At 39.4% G+C, this 22,245-nt stretch overlaps 1 long non-coding RNA gene across 4 annotated transcripts in view; it reads right to left on the bottom strand.

Moving 5' to 3' along the window:
* The window catches only part of LOC120405744, a 120,903-nt gene extending 99,584 nt beyond the window's left edge, over positions 1-21,319 (bottom strand). For all 4 annotated transcript variants that reach the window (XR_005598821.1, XR_005598823.1, XR_005598822.1 and 1 more), the window contains exons 1-2: positions 21,046-21,319; positions 15,038-15,103 (exon numbers count right to left, since the gene is read on the bottom strand). This is a non-coding gene — a long non-coding RNA (uncharacterized LOC120405744). The remainder of the gene's footprint in view (positions 1-15,037; positions 15,104-21,045) is intronic.
* Between the last annotated feature and the right edge of the window lie 926 nt (positions 21,320-22,245).

The following is a 22,245-nucleotide window of genomic DNA, read 5'->3' as shown; positions in this document are numbered from 1 at the left end:
GTATATTCAAGCCAGCAATAAAAGAAAGCATTTACAGAAGTTAATCATTCAGAAGCAGACACAGCGAGGAGTTGCTGTGAATCCGTTATGTCTCTGATATCCAGTGTTGCGGGTAAAAAACTTAGCTGGCACATTTCCTGTTCAGCCTATTTTCACATAATTTTGATTAAATATTATTGCTTCTTGAACAGGAATCATTTTGTCAGTGGACAAGCCATATTTAAATATTGGTGACCCAGTCATCCCTTTCCAGGGTAGAACCCAGGTGTCCCTAGCTTTTGTTTGTCAGACGGTGGAGATGGATGGCAGGAGAGAGATCACTTAATCATTACGTATTAGGTTAATTCCCTCTGGGGCACCTGGTACCGGCCATGGTCAATAGACAGGATACTGGGCTGGATGGACCTTTGGTCTGACCCAGTATGGCCATTTTTCTTATTCTTGTTCTTATATAGAGATATATTTGTAGTTTATAATTTAGAAATGCTTCCTCATAATGGACAGCACTATGAACATAGGAATTTGGAAATGTGTCCTGAATGCGGGGGTTGGGAACACCACATGGCTCTGTGCAGCAGTTCACCAGAGCTGCTCTCCAGTTTGTTTTATTAAAGTTTTATTTCTTTTTAATTCACTGGTTTATTTAACCAATCCCAACATAGTTTTATGGTGACAGAAGTGCTGAATGAGAAGGAAACTGCAGTCATTTTTAAGTTAACTCCTGTGTTTGCAACTGAAAGCAGAGAAAAAGGGAGGCACCAGAGAAGCACGTGGAGCACCAAGCACAGAGGTTTTTACATGTATTTGGTGAGCACAACAGTACTCTGACTAGCTTATGAAGGGGAAAGAAGGCAAACATTGATGTGTTGCAACCTCCATCCGGTCTGCAACTAGCCGCCATAAGGACAGAGGAGAAAAATGAAAAAGTGAAATCTTCAATCTTTTTGCATGTTGTTGGGGAGGATGCACTGGATATTTATAACAACTTTAAGTCTGAAGAAGATGAAAGCATGAAGTTAAGTAAAATATTGACTAAATTTGAGGAACATTGCATGCCAAAAAGGAATGAAACCTTTGAGAGACACAAATTCTTTACATGCATACAAAAGACTGTTTTCACCATAGAGCAATATGTTACGGAATTAAGGAAACTCAGTAAAACCTGGGACTTTGGTGAGCTGACAGAGCCAGTCAGAGATATAATTATTTGTGGCCTTAAAGATGATGTGTTAAGAGAGAGATTGCTCCGTGAATTAGACTTAACTTTACAAAAAGCTCTTTAAATATGCAGGGCAGCAGAAACTATGAAAGGCACAAGCCAAAGAGCTGAATTCACCAGAAGAGGTTATCCATGTACTAAGTACAAAAGAATATATCCAGAATAGGTCAAATCAAAGAATTGAACCACTCACTATGAAAACACTGCTACAGGGAAGGTGTGGATCACAGCATGGCCCCAAACTGTGTGTTGCCTTTGGGAAACTCTGTCATAATTGTGGAGAAAACAATTTTTCCAAATGCTGCAGAACCCAAATGCAGAAAAAAAACAAATATATTCAATTAAAGACAATGTGATTGAAAAGGTTTTCATAGACATACTAGGATCTAGCAAGCCTGACGCGTGGGACTGGATACTGCCTATCACAGTGAATGGAACAATTATTCCACTGAAATTGGACACAGGAGCTCAGGTTAATATTCTGTCTGAACAAGATTATGAGAGACTGAAAAACAACACCCAAACTGGGACCAACAACAAAGTAAAAGTATCTGGTTATTCTGGAACAAATATACCAGCAAAGGGAAGGTGCATTGCTAACATCAACAATAAAAACACCATGTACAGGCTCCCTGTAGTACCAATTTGAGTTTCTCACATGCAGCCAGGCCTAAATCTGGTAAAACGGGTGCTGTCACTACAAGATCATATTGAACCTCTCTATGAGGCACTCTTTTGGGAATATCATGGCCTGTTTCAAGGGTTGGATTGCTTGCAGGGTAAACATACAATCCGCATAAACAAGCAGATTCCTCCAGTTATACATCCATGTAGAAAGGTGCCATTTGCACGCCATGGTAAACTCAAGGCTGAGCCTGCAAGGATGGAAGAAATGCAAGTAGTAAAAAAAAATTGAGGAACCAACAGAAGGGGTGAGCTCCCTTGTCACTGTGGCCAACTATGTGTATGCTTAGATCCTAGAGACCTCAACAAAGTTATAAAAAAAGAGAACATTTCAAACTAACCAGAGAAGATATTATGGCTCACTTTGCAAATGCTTAATATTTCAGTAAATTGGATGCATCCTCAGGTTTTTGGAAGCTAAAATTAACTGAAGAAATTTCAAAGCTATGCACATTAAATATCTTATTTGGAAGATACAGATTCTTATGCTTACTCTTTGGCACAGCATCAGCACCAGAAATGTGACACAAAATCAGACATATGATCTACGAACATATTAATGTTATTGACAACTCAAAGGATGACATCATCATCTGGGGCTTAACGAAAGAGGAATATTACCATAACCTCTGGGAAGTCCTAGATGCAACTAGAGCAGCAAACCTCAAACTAAATAGGGAGAAATGCATTTTAGGGGTTACAGAACTGACTTTTGTTGGGGACATTATTTCCAGTGAAGGTGTAAAACCTGATAAGAGTAAGATTTCAGCCATTGAATGATGCCACATCCCTCATCAAAGAAAGACATCCAGTGGTTCCTGGAAATGGTTAATTATCTTGAAAATGTCATACCTAATCTATCTATGAAAGCAGTGACTTTGAGAAAACTCCTGGAGAATAAAAATGAATGGTATTAAGGTGCAGAACAGGAGGAATCATGGGAAGATTTAAAACAACTGATACAAGAACAAGTGGTGAAGTTCTATGCACCAAGAAGGCCTATTAAAATTTCATCAGATGCTTCACAATCTGGGTTAGGTCTAGTGATTTTACAGAAGCATGGGGTTGGCAGCCAGTGGCATATACATCCAGATCATTGACTGAAGCAGAAGCTAGATACACAGACATTGAAAAGTAGCATTTAGGAATATTGTTTGCCTTTGAGAAATGTAATCAGTATATTTATGGACAGACAGTGGAAGTTGAAATGGACCACAAGCCCCTGATAGCGTTATTTAGCAAACAGCTAAATGACTGTACCTTAAGGATTCAAAGAATGACAATAAAGTTTAAAAGTATGATTCAGTTGTGACCTATATGCATGGTAAATTCATGTTCATACAGATGCACTTTGCAGAGCAGTGGATCCCACAAAACAAAAGAAGACTTTAGAGACAGAGATGAAAGCCTATGTAGATTTGATTGTAAAGTCAATTCCCATAGATAACAAGAAACTGCAACAAATAAGAGAGGAAATGGAGAAAGATGAATAATTGGGAATCCTTAAAGAAGTCACAGGTGGCCTGAAGAAATAAGCAGTTGCTTTCAAAGTATAAGAGAGAATTGGAACTGCAGACATGAACTTACTGTGATAGATGGGTGATTTTCAAGGGCAGTAAGGTTGTTATTCCAATGAGCCTCTGAAAAGAATTACTACAAAAGATCCATGAAGGTCATTTAGGAATTGAGAAGTGCAGACAACAAGCACGGAAGGTGCTATATTAGCCACGGATCAATCACAACATTACTAATGTGGTAGGAAACTGCTTTTCATGCTTGACACAGAGCCATGCCAAGACACAGAGCCATTGAGACATCATCCAGTTCCACAAAGGCCTTATAAGAAGGTAGGCATTGACTTGTTTACCTGGCAACCAAAGGATTATTTTAATAATCTGTGACTATTAATCTCGGCATCCAGAAATTTGCACACTGCACAGTACTAATAGTAAGTCAGTGATAGCAGGCATGAAGGGAATCTTCTCCAGAAATGGAATTCCAGATGAAGTCTTTAGTGATAATGGGCCACAATTTTCCCATGCAGATTTTAGGCAATCCACCATAGATTGGGGTTTATATCACAAAACATCATTACTCTCCCCGCCAATCAAATGAACATGTGGAAAGGTTTTTATGGACAATAAAGAACCTTTTGAAAAAGACCTTTGACAAGGGGCATGATTTGTATAAAGCATAACTAGTTTACTGAAGTATACCCCTGGTGAATGGCTATTCTCTAGTTCAGCTGTTAATGGGAAGAAAGATCCAATCTAGTTTACAAATAACTGACTTACAAATAAAAAATAACTTGCTGAAATCTCATAACAATGAAACCATATGAAGATGAAAGAAAATCAGAACTGAAAACATAAATATTATTTTGATAAAAGGGCCCATGATATCCCAGCTCTTAACCAAGGTGATAGAGTGTGCCTGAGGAATCACACCTCTAGTATTTGGGGTCATTGGTGTACCATTGAAGAACAGTTGCATCCAAGTTCTTATGTAGCCCAGACAGACCAGGGGGACACATTTCAACATAATCAAAGGGATTTATGAGTAATCCCAGAAAGTTCCAACATGTTGACAGTAAATGTGGACTCTGACATTTTCTATCTGATTGGTCCTTTATCATCAACACAAAAAGAAGAAACTTCCATGGAACAAGAGAACAACTGAGACTCTAATGAAAGGTTGATACTGGGAAGATCAGAGCAGGAGATTAAACATTCTGAAAGAATCATAAAAACTTGCTAACCTGCCTGGAGAAGGGGTATTTGAGGAAAGTGAGTGGTAAAGACTCATTCGAAAGTGATGGTTTATGGAAATGTACTACAAGGATTGAGCATTTAATGCATGTACTACAAGGATTGAGCATTTAATGCATGTTATTAGATAGCTGTTTTATATGTATGTATATATGAGTTAATTTTTTTTTCTTTAAGAGGGGACATGTAGAGATATGTTTGAAGAAGATTATAATTTAGACATGCTCCCTCATAAGGAGCAATATTATCAACATAGGAATTTGGAGATGTGCTCTGAAAGCGGGAGTTGGGAACACCACATGGTTGCATGCAGCAGTTCACCAGAGGCGCTCTCCAGTTTGTTTTATTAAAGTTGTATTCCTTTTTCATTCACTTATTTGTTATTTAATTAACCCCAAGCTCATTATGCCAGGGAAGGGGTCTCTAAGGGAGAAACCCTCATGAGGATGAGGGGAGGAAGTCCACTTGTTAGAGCCCTAGCTTGGAAATCTGGAGGCCAGGGTCCTATTCCCTGATCCATCACAGACTTCCTGTGTGACTTTGGGCATGTCACTTAGGAACAGGTTTTTGAAAATATCAGTAGGTCCCTTTCTTCCTCAGATGCCTAAATACCTTTAAAAATCTGGCCCTTAGTGTTGCTGTGCCTCAGTTCCCCATCTGTAAAATAAGAATTCACTACCTCTTTTGGGTGTTGTGATTATAAATGCATTAAAGACACATATACAGTGATGGGGGGCCATATAAATATCTTAGATAGACGATCATCTCACATCATTCTTTCCTGGGGGAAATTTGCATCCTCTGCAGAAAAGGCCATAGTGCCCATCCCCTAATTTGCTGAGTGATCTTTGTGAGCGTAGGGTCCTCTGCACAGAGGATCAATATCTCTGCATTGGTTCTGGGCCCCTTCAGTTTTTGTCAGCATAAATCCACTGTAAGGAGTCTACTAGTGACTCCTCCTGGCCATTCTGATCTAAGGCTTCTATGGAGGTTCTGTACAAACAGTAATTCAGCTGTAAGCTATATTTATCTTCTTCTCCAGGAGATCTGAGGGGTACAACATGGTTTGTGTTCCCCACTGATGTGCAGTCTTGAGACCTGTAGAGGCGCCTCTGTATGGCCTACAGCAGAGGTTGAGAGATGGTGCCAACGATGTGGCTGAGCTCCCCTTCCATGTAAAGATGATCTGGGTCAGTTTAAGGAATTTTACAGACTCAGTGGCTTCCTACTGTAAAATTCAATATCTTCCATTGTTATATGCAGTGTCTTTATTGCTGTATCAGTCCCAGGCTATTAAAGAGACACGATGGATGAGATAGTATCTTTTAGTGGACCAACTTCTGTTGCTGAGAGAGGCATGCTTTCAAGCTTCCACAGAGCTCTTCTACATTGACAGTACCTCACCTAAGTGAAATGGGTTTTGTGGTCTTAGGAAATTTCCTTGTCGGCACAGTCTACATCATAAACAAAAATCAAAGCGCGATAATTTCCTAAGTGAGACATAAAATGCCATGGAGACTGGGACCCATCCAGGTCACTCTGCAGCCCCGTCAAAGCAGTACTTTTCACGAGCACTAAATTATTACAAAAATGTTTTAAATTATTGAAATATAATAATGACCTGCTATGACTTTTATATGGTACATGATTTTATTTGCAGCGTGGCTCTTTACTGCAGGTTAGTGTTGTGTGTAGTATGCAACTCCCATAAATCCCATGTTGCCTCTTTGAGAAACACAGGCTTCCTGGAGCTTGTTTCTGAGATGTAATGCCAGAGTGGCATGAACATTACACAGGAAGCTAGAATTGCAACAATGTCAGGACAATTTGAAGTTGCATAAGTTAGAGGAAATGAAGATCAGAGGGGTGATGCAGCACTGTGTTCTGAATCAATGCTAAAATGAATATGTTACTAAGTACGAGTCATTCTGATCCTGATTTTCTGGAAGTGTGAACAGGGCTCTGATTCCAGTACAGACCTGGAGATCAAACCTAGCAGGAAAAGGCAAATGAAATAATTGACCTGGAACATGAGGTGACTTTTCACATCTGTAGCTACAGTATAGGAAGCTAAACAACTTTTGATCAGAAATACAGAAAGACAACATATTTGAACACTGGCATGAAGGGTTTTTATAACTTTCTCAGAATGAAAATCTCCAGCTTAATGCCAGGTGAGGAGCTTTATTACCTAGCACAATTACTTAATGAATATGCAGTTACCTTTATACTCAATGATATTTTTGATTTCATATATTCAGAAGCAGTCGTAAGTCCTAGCTCCCCTTTTGCAGGAGGGGTACAATTTTGGGCCTCTGAACAACTCGATGCAATTGATGTTAACCAGTACCCTTAGGTGATTAAAGTAAGTGTCTGAATTATAATCATTAGTACACATAATTGTAAATGCAAAAAGCAATCCTAGATCAATGCTTGGCTGAAAGTCAGACCCTAAATACACACAGACTTTTGATATTGAAGGAACTTATTAGTTTGGCCCTGAGGAGAGGTACTCTGTGATATGGCACCAAAAGTGTTTCTTTTTTCTAGTGAAATGACATTCTTTGTAAAATAACAAAGAGAGGAAAGGCCAGTATATGCCCGTGCCAACTTGAGCAAATTGTGCCAGATCCTCAGCTATTGTAGTTTGGTGTGGCTCTGTTGACATCACTGGAACTATACCTATTTAATAAGAGCTGAGGATCAGGCCCAATTTATTTGTATGCTGTGGAAACAAAACCACTTAATTACCTTGAAGTAAAAGGTTCTAATATGACATAGCAAGAGGAGTGGGAACTAGAAAGAGATAAAGGGTCCTTTAATTATAAGTATCTACCAAAAACTGATGTGATCCATCAGGCCAGATCCTCAATAGCTGTAAATCAGCATATCTCCATTGACCTATGGCAATTTACATCCACTGAGGATCAAATCTGATGTCTTTAGTTACCTAAACTAATCCACAACTTTAAGAATTCCTCTGCTGAGACAGGTGTCATCTCTCTGACACAAAGAATCTGAGCAGACTGAGCTGCAAAAATTACCTTGCACTAATGCCCTTCTTTAATTCTTTCACTGCTGCCAATTCTCTGCATTTTCCTCTGAGGACATTTATAGGCACAGTTACTTGCTCTTAGCTTGCTTCTCATTCTCTTCCATTTTTCCTTTTCTCAGAGCTCCTCTCAGTCCCATGCCATCCCTCATTCAAACTTGGCATTATGTTTCCACCTCTACATCAGTTCTATAACCTGGCTGTACTGTTCTCATCAACAGTTTCCACGGTTCTTCACTTTCCCCCCATTAACCTCTTCAGATACATGTAAGATCAATATGTCCAGCAGGGAAAACATACTACAATGAAACTTCAAATGGAAAGAGACCACCTGGAAATTACAGGTAGCTATAACTTCCATGTGGCAATGTCTCATTGACTTTAATGACAAATATACATGCAAAACAACTGCAGGAACAGTCCCTATAATATTATATTATATTATAGAACCTTAACTTCTTATTTGTACTGCGTGGATATTCTAAAATAAATAGCAATCATAGCTTTAACAATAATTAGTAATAATTTCATCAGAATTTCAGTTGTTTCCAAATTCAAAATGATCACAATATCTGGAGTGCCTTTTGTTTTCTTATTAATTGGTAATATATTTTAATTTAGTTTTTTCCCGTTTTACTTATTTGTCTGATTATTTCACTCACACATCAATACAAAAATGGGTATAGATATGAAAATATTTGTTGATACCATTCAGAAATGAAAAGATAAAAACAAGAGCCCCCTCTCCCCCCAATCAGAAAATGTGGATTTCTCAAAACCAACACTTATCATAAAAATATATTGGTTTTCATAAAACTTTAATTGGGAAGGTGTATCAGGTCCAGGATGGAATTTCTTGTCAAAATGAGAGTGAGACCCCAGAATAGCTAATAGCACAGTGGTTAGGGGACTTACCTCACATTCAGAAGGACTTGAACCTGGCTCTCCCACACCCCAATTGGCTATTTTTTGAATCTTTGTGTTTTAAGGGGGGAAAAAAATCAGGTCTGTTTTATTGTGATGTGGAATAAAAAGAACTTTCCAAACCTCAATTTTTTTCACAAAATGGAATTCTTGTTTTCTTGCCACCCAACAAATCCCAATTTACATATGCAAATAAAACACACCCAGTTTGTTGTTTACAGAATTAAAGTTGTATAGTGAAAATAATAAAAACAAAATATTGAAGGGATTGTGATGGGCACTATGTTCAACCCTGAGAGAGATAGGTAGATAAAAGGAAACTAAATAGTATGAGTAAAAATAAAAAAATAAAAAAGCCAACTTTTCAGATGAGTTTTAAAAATAGACAGCTGGAGAAACAGAGAAAGATATAGCACAAGAAATCTCTGCCAGCTGGCTGAAGTTGCACAGGAAAAGGTTCCAATGCCAAAAATGGCAGGAAGAGTCTGGTATTAGATGAACACATCCTGAATTAAACCAAAATTACTTTCAAATAACTATCGTCCAGTGGGAGACAGACATTTCTGGTAATAGGGATTCATAATTATTTAAGTATTAATGATTAAGAAGTTAATGACTTCTGTAGTCTGTAATTAAGGACACACAGGCTTACCCCTGTAGCCTCAAAAAGTGGTAGAAAGATAAATTTTCCTATTTGACCCCTGTTTTTTCCAGCTTGGACACCAAGTAGAAGAGGATCCCTGACCTTTGCTCACTCAGCTCTAAATGGATGGCATAATTAATCACCAGGCTGATTACTTAAACTGTTCAGACAAGCGCAATAGTTTTTAATAAAATAAAGTTTTCTTATCTCAAAGAGCTTTTCTAGTGTTGTTGCTGCTGCTGTTTTTAGCTGAATTATCTTCAGCTGTTACTAATTATTCTTTTCTTTTGTTGCTTGTCCATTTCTGTTGGGGTCGGGGGGAAAGAGGTCATTGCCCCTCGTTAGCTGAATTTGAACTGATTGGCAGGTAACCATCCTGTTGGTGTATTTGTGTTTTGAACAATATGTTTTTCTAGGGAGGGACTTGCCTTTGTACTGTACTTATGCCATCGCCTTGAAATAGTCCAGAAAAAATTAACTGGATTTCATGAGGCTTTTGGGGCAATCCCAAGTCTATGCAAGAATTTAGGCTGTATGGGGCACCCCTCTGGGAACAATCACATAGTCACACCAAAAAAAGATACGGTGGGTAATATTCAGAATGCTTCTGTATCAAAAGAAATGCTGAGGTGCAGGGAATGCAGCCTGCCTGCAGTTTGGATTACCTGCCTCCCAGGAGTCCCTTCCCTTCTCTTGCCTGTTATGGGAATGGATATTCCTTCATGCATCCCCTCCCCTAGGCCTCTGGGAAAGATGCCAAGATTCTCTTGGCACCAGTGGCATCTGGTATTTCTTTTTCCTCAAAATTTTGGGGAGTTGGGGTGTCTTCTTCCTCATTTCATTGAGTAGTGGAGACACAGGAGTGAAAGCACAGGGAGGGTGTACATGAGTGGTGGGGGAACACACATGGGAAGCATCAGGAGTTAGCATCATGCGTATAAAGAGGTGAGAGAGAAGTAGGTAAAGCAGGAGTGGGTGACGAGTGGATATTAAGTTAAGAAAGGCTGATGTAGAGGACAGACAGGTTGATTGCCTTGGAGATTATGTATGCAGGGCACCTAATGCCCTTCCTGGCAATTCTTGCATAACCGATGAGCATTTATAGGACATTTTTGGGTAGGTTATTCTAGTAAATGAAAACATAAATAAACTAATAATAAACCTATTTGTTCCCTATTTAAAAATAAGAGAGAAATCTCTATTATTTCACTGAGAGTGAAGCCAAGTCAAGGTCAGTCTCTCAATGATGCTGTCAGAGAGAAAGATTAAGAGGAGGGGGGACAGAGAAGATTGCCATAGGTATTGAAATGACATCCTGTAGCTTTTAAACACCACACTATGTGAGTGACTGAATGCTATATGCCCAGCTAGAAAGGAAGGCAGTGAGGGATTGAATACTGGGTAGTGCAATGTGCTGGGGTTGTGTGATCTTTTCATTTCACAATGGGAAAGTATGTGATTACAATGTCCCCTTTCTTTCATCAAAAGATTAGATATCAAAAAATATTCCCTTCAGTAGCTGTGACCCCTTGAGGGGCTCATGGTATTTTCCAGTCTTCACATTGCAGTGCATTCCACTGTCTCATCTCCAAAACACAAACAAGCTGTTTTTATTTTAAACTGTGACAAGTTTCATTGAAACAGAAGTGCCAAAATAGATACCTTTTCCACCTTGGAAAGTTGACAGACCGCTACTTAAAATAGGTTCAATTTATCTGTCAGAACATGATATATATTTGTAACATTATTTCTGAAATTGTAACTTGATATTTTATCACCTCTACCAGCTAGATGCCTATCACAAAATTCAGCCTATATATTGGAATGATAGAAGAGGAAAGTGCTCAGATTTTTTAAAAATTAACTACAAACTGAATATTGCCATTTTTACTCTTGGACTTTAAAGGGCAAAGAGGATAAGTGGTAAATATATATACAGTAAATTCAAAAAAAAAATAGTAGATATTAATGAAATATTTGACTGAACACTGTCTATAGCAATTGCTATTAAAATCTCAATAAAGAGTGATGCTGTTGATTGACACAAATCAAAGTATTTTTTTCCTACATGCTTGAAGCCTCCATAACATGTTTCATATACTTTTCCTTATGGATAAGGAATCTATCAGTTAGAGGGAGCTAGCTCTAACACTCATATCCCTTTAAAGAATACATAATAAATATTACTCTGCAATTAAATACTGTAACAGTTTCTACCCAAATAACTCAAAGCACACTGAAGCTGATAGGCATTGTTATTTCCATTTTACAAGTGTGGCAGCTGAGTGTCAGAGATGAGCTATGAGGGCTCAATCCCTGTGATAATCAGAGCAATTATTTAGCTGCCTAGATTTGAACATTTTGGCCTCACTGACTTGCCCAAGGTCAGTCATCAAGTGCATGGCAAAAGTGCTAATTTAAACTACCCATGTATTTCCACTGTTCCCATCTCAGTGGTATCTGATCACTTATAGATCATAGTGAACATGAGCTACAGTATTTACCTGTGGGTTAAGTGCAGATGCAGTCTATGCAGAGACTAGCTGTATTCTAAAGCATGTTCCTACACTAGAGCCTTTTCAAAGAATTTAAACATACAGAAAATGCCATGATCACAGCTTTGTCCCATATATTGGGACTCCTAGGTTTGCTGTTCCACAAATATTTCTCTGGGGCCCTTCTTCTGCACTGTGTTTTTCTGTTGTTGCTCTATAAATAGCTGATGACTGAATATAGGGATTGTGACATCACAGGTGGTGTGGAATTTGGTGGCATAGGGCATGAAACAGACAAAAAAACGATTAGAGAGATGTCTAGCTAAATCTCCATTTCATAAGAGATTAGCTCCATGGAAAAAGTTTCTCTCTCTTTCCATTGTAAAGGTTGCTCTCTCTCTCTCTTTTTTTTTTCAGGGCACGGTTTCTGTGTTACATATGTCTTTATTGTTCCACTCAACAAATTACATATAAAAAAATTAAAGCAAATTATTTAGGTTGCAAAGTAAGAATTCAAAAGTTAGGAATGCTAAATTTGAGGTTGCTTATGTAATCTTAAGTCTGTCCAGTTGTGCATTCACTCAGTGCACTGTATGAGGCAGGAGTCTCGTGGAAAAAATAATATGATCATGTAATTGAAGACTGTCTCATAAGGTTGCATGAACAACCTTTAAATTCAGCATTTCCTACCTTTCAAGTTCTTGATTTTCAAAACTAAATAACTATTTATTTAATTTTCTGTGCTTATTGTAAAAGGAAAAAAGTTCTATTATACACAATTGTAACAATATACATTAGCAGTAGCGTTTTCACTCTGGACCTTCATCTCTGTAGTATAACTACCATCTACATGACACAAAATGCAACTTCCCAGAAATTCTTTGTACAGCAGTGGACAGACTAGACAAGGATGGAATGGGACCAGGGCTGAAGAAGTAGTGCAGGAGCTATGGATGCTACTCCAGTAGCCTTTGTAGAGTCTCTTGAATAGCCTCTGCAAAGTGACTCTGCTGCCAGTCTGCAGCTGCAAAGGACAAACAGATCTCCATAGTGCCCATCTGATAGAGTCAGCCTGAACATTGAGAAGTGATTTGCCTTAACAACATTAAAGATGTTCATAAGTGTTTCAATTTCTAGTTATCTGAAAATTAGTACCCAATCATTTAACCCTAAGTCTATCTAACACTAAATCTATGCAGATATCATCATACAGCTGCTCATTTTATTTGCAGAAAGGTAATAGGATGTGAAGCACTAACAGGCACAATTCTCCTAATGTTTACTTGGCCTGTTATCTATAAAGTGTCCCAGTCAAAATGATTTATACATTACAATAGAATTCATTCATTAGAAAATGTAGAGATGGGATACCTTGATTAGTGGGAATGCAGAATCAATGACTCAGCATTTGTTTCCCTCTTAGCTTTTAAGCCACAATGAAACTGTTTGTTGAATGTGATACATCTCCTATGTAGTGAACACTGCTGTGATACTGGACCCAAACCTGCAATCCTTACTTGTGCCTGGGACTACATACCCAACCACACAAACATTTTACAGATTCACTACTTCCTAGGACAGAGTCCTCCACCCTGTACATAACATGCTTTGTTCCTAGTTTTATTAATTTACATTTAGCAGTATTAAAATGCATATTGTTCCCTTGCATTAAGTTTGATTCAGAGTGATCAAGATCACCCTGAATCAGTGACCTGTCCTCTTGATTATTTACCACTCCCCTATTTTGTGTAATCTGCAAAATTTATCAATAATTTTATGCATGCCATGTTATATCATTCTAGGTTTTTTTTTAATCAAAATGTCATGCAAGGGGAATTGTAGCTCAGAGGGGTGTCTTCAAGGCATGAAGCTTTCCACATCCATTTCCTGGGACAGAACAGCTTAAGCACCACCTAACAAACAATCTAGCACTGGGTGGGCCTTTTCAGAAACATTCAGTGTTGGTTGCTCCAGTTAAAGTTATTGAGAGTTTTACTTTGTCTTTAGTGGGAACTATTGGGCCAGTACTGAGCACTGTTGATAACTCCACCCTTATTGGGCTCAAAGGGAAGTCTTCTTTAAGTATGGACTTCATAATCCAGCCATTAGAACAGACCTTTCAGAGTAATATGTTTCTCTAATTCCATGCACTAAGCAGTTTAAAGGCAAGCTTGAGGACTTTAGAGTAGAGGTGGTCAGGAATTTTCTGACCAAACAGTTTTTTGGTTCTTGTTTTATTTTATTTTATTTTTTTTTCCAGAAATCGCCAATTTGCCAAAAACAAAACATTTTGCAGAACCAGCCTGCTTTCAACAAAGTTCCTCCATAAAACAGGCAGATTTTCAACAGAAATCTGCCTGGTTTCCTGCCTACTCACTTGGTGGGCTGTGGGGATCTCAGGCTTTGAGGGTCCATGTTTATTGGGACAGTCCCAATATTTGGGGCTTTGTCTTAAATAGACACTTATTACCAGCTTGCCAACTCCAAGACAACGGGAGTCTCCCAGAGATGGACATCATGAGGAATCCTCCACAGTCAGGGCCGCCAGCTGCTCCATTTTATTTTGAAAAAAACAAAACAAAAGGAGACATTTTGATTTTTTCTGAAATGAACATTTTTTGGAATTTCCTTTCCACAGGAAGGTTACAAATTTCCAATTAAAACCCTTAAAAAAAAGTTAGAATTTCCAGGGCAACAGGAATTGAGTTTTGACCAGCTCTGCTTTAGTGTGCTTTTATGGAGCCAGCTCTTGTGCAGTGCTTCGTGCTATACTTTTGTCTTAATATCTTTCTACTCAGAGCTTTGCCTTTATTTGTGGTTTTGTCAGGCAATTTTGAAGGCTGTGATTACAAAAGGGATTAAATGCTTTGACTACTGGAAGAACCTCCTGAACTTTACTCCCAAATGCAAGCTAAACATCGAATCTAAATAAATCTTCAGTTTAACTTTTTAAAACAATATTTTTCATTTTTGTCTACCTCTGAGTTCTAGGTAGGGACAGAAGCAGAGTTGCTGAAATACCACAAGAAAGGCTGCTCAAAATATTTGTGGCCTTAATAGAAGCGAGTAAGTTTTTAAATAGTAAAGCCCACCAATTTCCTTCCTTTTGCTTCTTTCTATTTCTTTAGCTTTGTTTCTCTTTTCTTTTTCAACTTTCTGGCTTGCCATGTTTTTAGCCTGCATATATCTAGCATTAAAATAATATTTTCCATCTTCTACATCCTGGAAAATCATTGAGTAACTGCAACTTACATTGACTTCTGTGGGAGGGATGGATGCGCTGCATTTCTGCACCTCTCAGGATATCATGCATTTGAACTAAAACAAAACAAACAAAAACAAAAATTAGGTCTTCAGTGGTAGAGTTCTAAGATAAAGTAGGCCTTCAGGTCAGAGCAAAGCCTCACATAAAGTAGGGTTTTATGAGGCTTCCAACGCTTATTAAATATCAGGCCTCATGTAGGATGTGTTTTATTTTTTGTCTGGATGAACCAGAAGGGTGAAGGTAGTTGACATTTGAAATATTTGTGAAAATTTTGATCACCCCTGCCAAAAATCCAAAATAGAAGTGAAAGTCAGCCTTCATACACAGACCTAGGCTAAGATGGTAAGAAATGGGAACAGAAATTGGACTACTAAATAATTTAATTGTCCATATTTGCCTCCTACATGCTGGCTGGTTTTCAAAGTGTTCTGTAACTATTAGCTCCCCTAACTTACTTACCTTCTGTTTCTTTAAGTAATGGATTATAAACCTTGAAATGAATTTAGAAATCTGAACTCTCGGCCTGAAATCAGAAACACCAGGGGATGCTGTGAAGAACCAGTGAAAGGCTACACATACCAAAATATAGCAGAAATTAGAAATGAAGGTATTAAACTAACAATGCAATGTGCCCAAATATAAGCTCCATATTGGGCATACAGAAATGAGTACACTGTTGTTGGAGCAATGATTATAATTTAAAAAGAATCCATGAGTTCCATTGCTGTAGTGTCAAAAAACTCATATTTACTGATTTGTTCTTGCAACTGCACTTGTTACAAGAGATTTTGGCAGTGATTCACCTGCTGTGTAGCTGAAGCAGGTATCTATATTGCTGTACAGCAAGATACAGTATAGGCTCCAGTTTCTCCTCCAGCCTATCAATATCAGTACTACAACATATCAGGTGGCTGGAGTGCAATCTGATTTGAAAAGAAATCACAAGACAAAGTTTGAGGACAGTCAAGAGAATGCAAGGAAAGGGAGATTCATTTTAGCAGAAGCAGAGGGAGGAAAAACAAGACTGAGCAATGTGATGGAGAGCTATAACTTATAACTATATAGAGATAATAGAATATGAACAGTAAGGGGAGAAATAGTACCAGACTATAAAACTCCTCATGTATATTGGAAGACGAGAGAAAGAAATCTTGGTTTGGTGTATGGCTGTCAGTGAAATCATAAAAACCCAGAGAGCTATATAATCTGTAATAAGATGGTCCATCTTTTCTTTATGGTTCCACTGACAGGTATAGAAAACCCAAATCCTTCCCTACAACAAACAGGAACTAATTTTACAATTGCGCTCTCCTTTTTCCTCCTTCCTTTCATTTTCAGCTGCCCTGCTTTCTCCCCTCTTCTCATCCTAGCTCTGGTTGCTGCTGCTGCCATCATTAAAAACTACTCCCTTGTCTAAGCAATGTCTGTTCAACTGCCCAAAAACCAGATGTGATAAAATAATTTTCTTTTCAATCAGACAGCTCTTACTAGTGCATGCTGCCTCGGTCCTATTAGTTTCAACAGGCTTGAGTGACAGCTGGAACCTTCCCCATTGCGTATCATAGCAACAAGCAAGCTAGCCCTTCAGACATGGTGGCTCACTCTAGCAGGAACATTAGACAAGAAAGAAACCGAGGCAGCTTCTGACATGCCCAAAATCACCTTCTTTCCTTTTTATCAGCTAATGATATATCTGATATAAAAATCAAAATACTTCTATTTTTGGACAGCTGGGAGATCGTTTTTAAAAATGCCTTTTTCTTAATAAAAAATCATAATATAATAATACCTTTAAAGTTTTGAAATAGAGTATCCTTTGCCAGAGGCTTCCACTCTTTTTTTTCTTTCAGGCACAAACTGATCAGTCCCCTCATGGATTGAACTTAATCAACTGTCTGACTTCAATCTGTCCTTGAGGATTTCATGCTATATTATGATGCAGATAAGAGCATTATTACAAACCTCAGAGGAAGATTGGATTGTATGGTATGCTGCTGGTACTGAGAGATTAAATCTTGGTGTAGACACCATTCAGGCCATGGTTTTATCAAATCTCACAACCTAAACTGCACTGGACTAGTGCAGTACTTGCATGAAAGATTATCAAGGGAAGTCCAAGAAGCTACAGGAAGTAATGATGGAGATTTGATATGTGACATTCTGCTCTCAGTACTGAACCAATGCTTGCTTAGGGATAGAATGCATTGTGCTGCCAGAACCATCATTTGGACAAAACACAAATCTATTGTTCTGATTACTTGTGCCATGGACAAAAACTAGCTCTTATTATAACAGTGACAGTCAAAGTATTTGAACATACATAATATTTTTCATGAGAACAGGAGTGTTAGTGACTCCTAGAGTCCTAGTCAATTTTCTAACTAGGTAGCGTCAATCTCCCTACACTTTAGCTTCAGCTGGAGAAGTTATTTCTCACTTCTCTCAATAAAAACTGTGTAGTGTGGCAGGAGCATGAGGGCTGGTTATATAGATGGAGAGTGTTTCTTGGGCTCATAAAGGATGATCACCCAAAATAAATACATTAATACCTCTTATGCAAGTTCTACTTAGGCTAGCAGACCCTGGGCAATAGACTTGAAGATCTCGTTTCCATGATGGAGTAGTTTACTTTTTACCTCAGAACAGTCACGGAATTCAGTACAGAGGATTATAATGATAAAAGATAGTTGTTCTCTGAAAGGCATAAAAGTTTCCACAGTGTGACTAACTTCACTATTCATTTAGCATCAGTTTGATTTAGTATGACTTATTTTCCTCCTGTTTTATTCAGTCATGGCCAGAAGCAGTGCTAAGCATAAGCAGACTAAACAATTGCTTACGGCCCTGAGCAACTCAAGGGGGCCTCCTATTTGCTTTTCCTTATGTGTTGGGGAGAGCAAAAATATTCCTGTTTAGGACCTCCTATGGACTAGCACCACCTCTGGTCATGACTTATAATTGTCTATCAAGGGAGGCTATAAGCATGCATAATTTGTCTTCTGTGACTGCTCTATCAGGCTGCTATCAGAAATCCCAGTGTTTCTGAATGTTCCCCTCCTTCACCCTTCCCACAACACCTTTCTTTCCTGTACAGAACAGAAACTTCTGTTTCTATCATTTAATTTCTACTTAGGTAATTATTTTACAACTTTCGTTCAGAGTCATAGAGTAGCAAAGTTTTCAATGAGCAAAGTTGCTGTGGGGGCATAAACAGCAGTGAGGACACAGATGATGAAGAATAATTAAAAAAAAATGAAACATCAAGCACAATTGCTGTACTTTACACAGGCATCAAGAATGTGCTGAGCAGAGTGCAAAAAATGCACATGCTATAGTCTTGCATTGACAAGGGGAATATTCTGAATCAAAGCTACTCAATGACTGGACCAAAGAAAACAAAAATCAAATGAGGCAGAAAAGAGAGAGCAAATAGAGGAGAGAACAAGGAATAGACAGAAACCTGGTAGAGCATGGGGGGGAGGGGAAATAGGGGGGAGAAAAAAGGGTGGGGAGGCTGTATTTTGTTGGGGACGCAGCCCAGCAACAACAATTTTTTTTGCCAAATGAGTTTTTCTCCCTAAGGCTTTATATTTGAAGTGCAAGGTGGACAGTTGTTAACAAAAGAAAGTATAAAGAGCTCATGGATAGACTGGTTCTAGTCTCAGTTACATCAGTGTAAACCAAGAGTCAGTGGAGTGATTCTAGATTAAAACCAGGGTACGTGAAAGGAAGACTAGGGCCTGTGTTTGTAGATACCTAATTTCTCATTGTGCTGTTAATTCTCAGAGACAATTGTCAGGTTCAAAGACATACCAGCCTAAGGAGAAAGTGGAGATGAGGATTTTAGACTTGAGACTTTCATGATAATTTTAATAGAATCTATTCCATGTTATTAGTAGTGTTCTGTTCATGACCAGAGGCCTCATTGTGCTGGTCTTTGTATAAATATACAATAAAAGGCAGTCCTTGCCCTAAGGATTTTATAATCTAAATAGGGACAAAGATAGCACAATGTACGAGGGAGAAGAGGAAGACAAGGTTGACAGTAAGAACTTATATTTGCATATATATTTAGCTAGGTGCCATTTGGTATCTTCAGAGTTTGGAGCTGGTTTAATAAGGTATGTGGACAACCACCTGCCTGGCCATTATAATTAGGGCATTTGCCATTGTAGTCATGGGGGTTAAGAAGGGATTTGAAGAAGAACGAATAGTGGCTATACAATATACATGGATAGGATGTTCCCACATATAAGGGTCAAAATAGAAAGAAATCTGAAGATGCATGTGGGAGAAGTGGACAAGAGGGTGGAAGAGGCAGTCATCGTCAGAAGAGTAAGAGCAGATTACAATGCAGGAAAAAGATAATCAGCAAGTGGCATGTTTTTGTTTGTTTTTTGTTGTGATATATTTAGTGAAATGTTTGCAGGTATTCACAAACAATACGGAGTTGGTCACACCAAAAGAATTGTCTCCCTTTCACTTGTATTTTATACTGGCAAAGAATGTGTTTGTAATGGATAAGAAATTAACTCTCCTAGGATCTGCCCAAGAGAAGAAGTGCTATTCACTAGGCACTACTGGAAGTCCTGGTCAAGCTGATTAAAATGTCCCATAAAAGCGTCCAATGATTCTTAAAGGGGCTAATTAAGAAAGACTAGATTTTGCTGATGAGTCAAAAATGAACTATGCTGGTTCCCAAAATATTGCAAGGAAAAAGGTATTGCAAGGGAAAATGGTAGGACTTAGAATAAGTCTTAGTAACCACCCAATTTTAGACAAAAAAAAATAATCAAAAAAACCATCACAAACCCACACAACACAATGATTTTCAAACTGAGCCAAATAGAATAATAGTAAATATTTTGAAACCTGCTTTTATAAGAGCAGCAAAGAGTCTTGTGGCACCTTATAGACTAACAGACGTTTGGGAGCATGAGCTTTCATGGGTGAATACCCACTTTGTCGGATGTATTCACCCACGAAAGCTCATGCTCCCAAACGTCTGTTAGTCTATAAGGTGCCACAAGACTCTTTGCTGCTTTTACAGATCCAGACTAACATGGCTACCCCTCTGATACCTGCTTTTATAAGGGATATCTGTGACCACTTTGAACACAAATCACAGAAGGCAGGTCAAACATTTATCCAAAAAAGTAGTATCCAACCAATGGGGGAAGGGGAAATATGATTCCCTGGTTTAAACAGTACAGGACACTTCTACATATGTAGTTGTTTCCCTATTTAATAGGGATAGACTCTGATCTCTGTTGCATAGGAGTAAATCAGGTGAAATACAACTACTTTACTTCCTATCAGAATATGTTCCATAGAAAACAGTATTTGCAATTTCATCCTCCTTATCTATAAAAGCAGGTATTAAAAGTCTTGTCTGAATTTGAGGAATTTCTAATTGATCTTGTTATTACTTTGGAAACAGGATAAATGGCAGGGAGACATTTTTCTAGTGATTAAATCATCAGAAAACTCAAGACATGGTGGGGAAAACTAATCTGCAAGTGTATTGCTCATGAAAGATTCCAGACTAACAGTTCAGAAGTCTGAAGCTCTCTGTTTATTCACAGAACAGACAGACAGAGCTTCTCCCTGAGGAACATATAAGGTAACTGTAGTTGCAGCTATCACTGTCTGGGCAGATTGTTGCAGGGGGGGTCTCTCAGCCTAAAGCCCTCTCCATTCTTTTGGCCTGTTGCTATACATATTCTAGTCCTCCAGACTGGGTACCTCTCAGTTCATTCCCTTTTTGGGAATCCCAGAAGTCCAATGTCCTTTTAAACCCAGCTTTCAACCCCCATCTGGGCTTGCAGTTCTTGGCCTCTTCCACTTATGGAGCTTTTTCCTTCCCTTTCAGTCTTGTGGAGATCTGGGGAACCCAGGCCAACCCTGACCTTTAATTTCCAGCCAAAGAATCCTGTATTAGGCAAATAAGGAGTGTTTCTTTGATCCCTTCTCCACATCTCTAAAATAAGCCTACCTTCACCCATATCAGCATCTTCACCATGTCTTCTGGAGTCTCCTTTTCCCACCTGAATCACCTAAGGAACTGCTTTTTGAAAGACCAATCCCAACCCTCTCTTCAGCAGCAGCTGGGCTTTATTGCAAGCAGTCCTTCTGTCTCTCACCCTTAGCACAGTCAGTATCTCCCTCCTCCAGACAGGAGTTTCCCCTCAGCCCTTTTTCTGTATTTCAGGCTTCTTGCTGTAGGGCAATCTGTCTTCCACTCCCTTAATTGGCAATTCTCCCTCAGGGCTCTCTATGGGTCTGAAGTTTGTGCCTCAGGCAGGGCCGCCCAGAGGGGGGGGGCAAGAGGGGCAATTTGCCCCAGGCCCCGCGTCCCGCAGGGGCCCCCACGAGTGTTTTCTGGGGCCCCTGCGGTTCCGGTTGAGCTCCCGCAGGCATGCCTGCGGCAGGTCCACCGGAACCCGGGACGAGCGGACCTGCCGCAGGCATGACTGCGGAGGGGGCGCTCGTCCCGCGGCTCGCCTGGACCTCCCGCAGTCACTCGTCCCGGGCTCCGGTCGACCTGCCGCAGGCATGCCTGCGGGAGCTCAACCGGAGCCAAATGCTGCCCCCCAGGTCTTCGGCGCGCTCGGGTCTAGAGCCGCCCCTGAGCGGGGGCCCCCCGCCGCCGAAGACCCCGGGCCCCCGGAATTCTCTGGGCGGCCCTGGCCTCAGGTCTCTTGCCTTGGAATAGTCAACCGCAAACTTTTTGCCAGTTCCCTTCAGCTGAACACCCTTTCTAATTAGCCTTGTCATTTGGAGTGTTCAGCAGACCAGCCTTCATCTGTCAGTGTCTGCTTACTGTGAAGGGGGAGCTTTCATACTGATCACCTTCTCCTAACTCCTTCCCAGTTGATTGGGCAGGAGTGGAGCCTTGTCCCCAGGCTTCTCTGTAAGGCTTTGGGCCTTTAAAAGTACAGTGTCAGGATTCCTTCCCCAAGCACCATTCATTTCCAGCACTCTTAGTTCCCTCTATATATCTATTGGATCCTTCTGAATCATTAAATGGCCAGGGCAAATGGTGGGGTGGGCTGGCAACAAGGCACTACTGCTCTCCATGGCATTTTTAAAAGCACCTAACAGGACTAGATCAAGGCACATTTATGGACTGTTAATGTGCCTCAGCAGAATCCACACAGTTCATCTGCAGCAGGCTAAAGCAGCATAGATTCAC

This window comes from Mauremys reevesii, linkage group 5 (genome assembly GCF_016161935.1).
Source record: "Mauremys reevesii isolate NIE-2019 linkage group 5, ASM1616193v1, whole genome shotgun sequence".
NCBI lineage: Eukaryota > Metazoa > Chordata > Testudines > Geoemydidae > Mauremys > Mauremys reevesii.
The sequence above is the reverse complement of the archived record's forward strand: the minus strand, read 5'-3'. Positions and strand labels throughout refer to the sequence as shown.